Genomic DNA, 5,094 nt, shown 5'->3' with positions numbered 1-5,094 from the left:
TCATTTTTTATTATCTCATCCCTTAAAAAGAAACATTAAATATACCCAGGTTAATTTGCAATAGCAATTTTCATATTGATAAATTCAAAGAACACACAAACCAAAGTAGCCATATAGCTATTCACATCCTGGAATACTTGCAATTTGAAAGCAATCATAGCTTGACTTCTAATTATTCCTCGGTTATGCTTGCTGGTAAGACTGGTGAGTCTCCTATTTACTTCACTTCACAAAGAACTAAAGTTTGCTCATATCTAAAATGCATTTTTATAATTTGTTACTATATGTTTTAAAACTCTAAAGTGATAATTCAAGGTATCTCATGTTCTTATACTATTTATCTCTTTTTTTTTCTTGGAAAAATTCTTCCTATTTATCAATATAGGAAGAAAACTTTCATGGTTTTTCTTTTGAATAACATACCAGAATAGTCACGTAAAAGAGACTCATGATAGAAGGTAGAGCTTGCTGGAAGAAGGAAGGACAACATTGCACCAGGGACCAATTATGAAGAGGAAAATGTAGAGATGACAGCAAATGCCAGAAGCTACTGGAAGGTAGAAGGGACAAGAATGAAATCTTTCCATGTGCTTCTGTAGACATCAAAGCTCTGCCAACACCTTCATCTCTGCCCAGTGAAATAGTCTTTACATTGGCGCTTTCCAGAACTCGGAGAGAATGCAATTCCAGTGTTGTGAACGACTAAAATTGCTACACCTGTCTATAGTGATACCAGAAAAGTCAGGCAGACTCTTTGATAAAACCCAGTTAAAAAGTTTGACTATTTTTATCTTTGATTAATTTTTATTTCGTGTGTGTGCGTGCATGTGCGGACGTGCGCACCTGCACGTGTGGATATGTGTGTGCGTGTGCCACACCGTGAGTGTGGAGGTGATGATTTACAGGAGCGAGTTCTCTTCTGCCTCCCTGAAGATCCTTGTGTCTTTGGTTTCCAGGTCCTGAGCAGGTGCTTTTCCAAGCAAAGATTATCAGCCTGATTTAAAAAAAAATGATTGAAAACAAATTAAAATGAAGAATTATACTCTATGACAAATGAAATGTACATGGAGTTCACATTTAATTGTCCATAAATAAAATCTAATTGGAACAAACTCAGGCTATCTTCCATACTGATTACAACTGAGTTTGTGTCAATTAAAAGTTCTTTATAAACAAAGGAAAAGTAGAGCCTACAAAGCGGGTAAGCTGAGTTGGTTTTCTTGCCCTCAGGGGAAAATTAATGTAATATTTCCCAAATTATTGTATACTTACCACTTTTATGGTTGATTTTCCCCTAAATTGTTCATAACTATATATACAATTTTTGAAATAGTAAAATTAAAGATTACCATCTTTAAACTCTTAAGTATCATGTACCTTTACTTGGGGCTCTTTTATTTTTGTTGATTTGCCTTGTCCAACTTTGATGTGATGGTTATTGTTTTATTGTATTATGTTTTATTTTGTTATGTTTGGTTGTTATATCGAAGAGCCTTATTCTTTTCTAAGGAGAGAGAGAAAATGGGTCTGGATGGGAGGGATGTGGAGAGCAACTGGGAAGAACGGAGAGAGAGGACATTGTATTCGGGATAATTGTATGAGAAAAGGATCTGGTTTCAATATAAGGCGTAAATTAAATGAAATCTTTTCTGTTTCAAACAATACAAAACTAAAAAAACAAAGCAAAACAAACACACAAGTAAACAAACACACTGAATAACACTAAAACTATTATAAAGCAAATAATCCACATGTAACTTAGTCATGGTTTCCTAAAAGACCTTGCCTCTTTGTTCGCTTATGGTAGAATCATTTGTACTAAAATACTTAATATATAACACTGTGTGATTAAAGACCTTGTCAATGAGGATTATTATAGTTCTCAGACGGAGGATTTATATCACAAAACTTGTGTAGCATATACAAGATCCTAGGTACACCCCCTACTTATGTGTGAAGCAAGCAGTCATCAAACAATCAACTAATCACGTGCCAAACTAATGTTCTTATCATCTAGCTAATGCAGCACATATACTAAAATTGGAACGATACAGAGAAGATTAGCATGGCCCCTGTGCAAGGATGACACGCAAATTCGTGAAGCGTTTATTTTTTTTGCCGGGCGATGGTGGTGCACGCCTTTAATCCCAGCACTTGGGAGGCAGAGGCAGGCGGATCTCTGTGAGTTCGAGACTAGCCTGGTCTACAGAGCTAGTGCCAGGACAGGCTCCAAAGCCACAGAGAAACCCTGTCTCGAAAAACCAAAAAATAAATAAATAAATAAATAAAATAAAAATAAAGGAAAAAGAATAATTTAAACATGAAAAGACAGCTCCAGTTGGAGCAAATTCAACAGTTACAGGCTGCCTAGAACACTTCTTCACACTGCACATGGTTCCATCTCATGACACTTACTTTCTTCCCACCCCACTCAGTCATATTCTTTAAGTCACGGTTGAAGCAAAGGACCTCTGATCAAGGTTTTTCGTAAACTCCAATTAAGCACAGTGAGTCACACAGACTTAGGACATTAAGGAGGAAGATTCTTTTGGGAGAGGAAAGGTTGCAGCAGAATGGAAAGAGCAAGGGAGAGGATAATGGGGTTGAAAATTACCAATGTTTTTATTCTTTTCTTACCCTTTTTAAAATTCATTTTTATTGATTTTGATTATATTTCTCTCCCCCATCTCTTCCCAGACCCTGTCCAATTCTCTATTTATCCAATGTTACTTTCTCTCCTTCTCCCCTTTCTCTCTTCTCTCACTTTCAAAAACCATATATAAATGAAGATTTAAACCAAGAAATATAATGGGACAAAAAATCAAAATAAAAGAAAACAAACAAAAAAATCATGAAAACAAAACAAAACAAAACAAAACATGGAGTTTATTTCGGGTTGGCCAGCTGCTCTTATTCTGAAGTGTGGTTGATGTAACTGGTGACTGTCCATAGAAAATGAATATCCCTATGAGAGAAGGTATCAAGTACAAAACCTAATTCCTTAGGTGTGAGAGCCAGTATTCACTTCCTCCTGGATGTTCTGGGACCCTGTTTGGCTTGAAACTGTTCAAGTCTTCTGCATGTAGCCACAGTGTTAATGAGTTAATGTGGTTAAAAGGCATACTACTATTGTGCCTGCATGATATTCACCATAAAGTCATCTATCACCTCTGGCTCCAATAATCTTATGGCCTCCTCTTCTGCATAGATGGCTTTACCCTGGAGGAGGGATTAAATGAATACAGAGTTTCCCAAAGTCTTTCACTCTCTGTCTGTTGTCTAACTGTGGTTGTCTCTGTTAGTTCTGCTCTACTGTAACGTAATCTATAATTTGGAGGACGGAGTGAGGCACAGAGTACCTTACACACATGCATGAAACTTTCAAGATCTTGAGAAATGAAGAAAAAAGTGATAAAACATTTCATCTGTTAGAATTAGTACTGCTTTCATGTATTTATTTGTTAAACTTATAAATTATGTTCACTTACTTATTTGCTGAAATTAAAAACAAATAATACTCAAGGACCATAATTTTCAAAAAACTATTTTTAAGTTGGAAATGAAGATATTTGAAATTTACATATGCAGCCTTATAAATGTAGAAGCTACATGCTAATTAAAGATGAAAGAATGTAAAATAGTCTGCAAGATAGCATTACAATGAAAATACAACACTGACCAGTTCAAAATATACATTCTGATGCAATGCATGTTTTATTACTAATCAACTTCTCCTAAATTACAAAGTTGTAATTGGTACATAGAAAGCACATATTCTCCAAGGTTGGAAAATACCAGAGAAGGCTCCTTGAGAACAATTTCCCATAAGATGCTGGTAAATTTGAAGTTAGCATAAAACCAACCTTGTGCTCTCTCTACTTGTGAAGTTCAAAGTCTATGCTAATGCAAAACATATATATGCTTCTAAAGGGAAAAAGAGCCAGGCACTACTTCACAGGGAGAAGGGAGGGATGCAGACTTGGAAAGTTTTACATTAATGCCACCTTACTAGATGTTAAACTGAAAATTAACATGAAGCTATAGAACACAGAAATAAGTTTAGCCTTCATTTGCTCATGGGTGAAGTCATCTTTACAAAACACCACACTGGGATAATCAATAAATTTTCAATTCACTTTAAAATGTCTGTTTTGTAAAAACAAAGACAGTTTCTTTTACTGGAAAATTGACTTGTTTTTGTACTTGAAAAACAAGTAGGATTTTTTTTCCCTCTTAAATAAAAGCAATACATTTTGGGATATAGATCCCTGTGCTCAAGACAAATGGAAAATTCAGCTTGGCATTAGTTCAATTTGGAGACAAAGGAAATCACTATTAGTGGTCCACTCACATTAATCAAAGCAAATTTGATTTCCTTTTCTTTCTTCATCTTACATTATTCTTTTTACTGTATGAAGCTCATTCTCATCACACATGAGAACACCATAACGTAGCTTAAGATACAGGTTAATTTTCATTTAGCTGTGAAATTTACATAAATATTAACTTATTGTGGAAATTAGGCACACCCTTAATTACAGAAAATAGAATGCATTTGTTTACAATAAACAGTGGGCTTAATTATGCACGGAATTATGCATATGTTTTGTTTTTGAGTTAGTTAGATGCCTTCATTCAAATAATATACAAAATATTTTTATCTTACAGTTAGTACAATATTCATATTATTGTATTCATAATATTCTGATTCCTGGGTTAATTCTCAATTTATTTTACAAAACAGTTTATTACACCCATTATATAAGGTACAAGTACAAAATATAAGGTATAAGTACAACTACAAAATCTCCCCAAACTTTGAGACTTTAACATGTTTGTAAAATAGTTATTTAGTTTTATATGGTTTGCCTTGAGAGGGAAAAAAAGGTGGAAAACTGCCAATACTTGTTTTGTTATCTATATGCTTTATTTTTATTTATAGCCAAATTAACAGATTTGAATGAGTTCTTCACGCCTGTTCTGTCATCATTATTATTAGTGTCTATTAACTCTTTGGCAAAAAATAAAAATTCTGTTGAATATTTTGGCCTTATTTGGGAGCATAATTTTCTTATTATTAGCCAATGAAGATTT

General features: G+C 34.2%; 1 pseudogene; it reads left to right on the top strand.

Moving 5' to 3' along the window:
* The first annotated feature begins 2,002 nt into the window (after positions 1 to 2,002).
* LOC113457057 lies at positions 2,003 to 2,117 on the top strand (annotated as a pseudogene).
* The last annotated feature ends 2,977 nt before the right edge of the window (positions 2,118 to 5,094 follow it).

This window comes from Microtus ochrogaster, chromosome 17 (genome assembly GCF_000317375.1).
Source record: "Microtus ochrogaster isolate Prairie Vole_2 chromosome 17, MicOch1.0, whole genome shotgun sequence".
NCBI classification, from domain to species: Eukaryota; Metazoa; Chordata; class Mammalia; order Rodentia; family Cricetidae; genus Microtus; species Microtus ochrogaster.
This window is presented reverse-complemented; position numbering and strand designations above follow the sequence as displayed.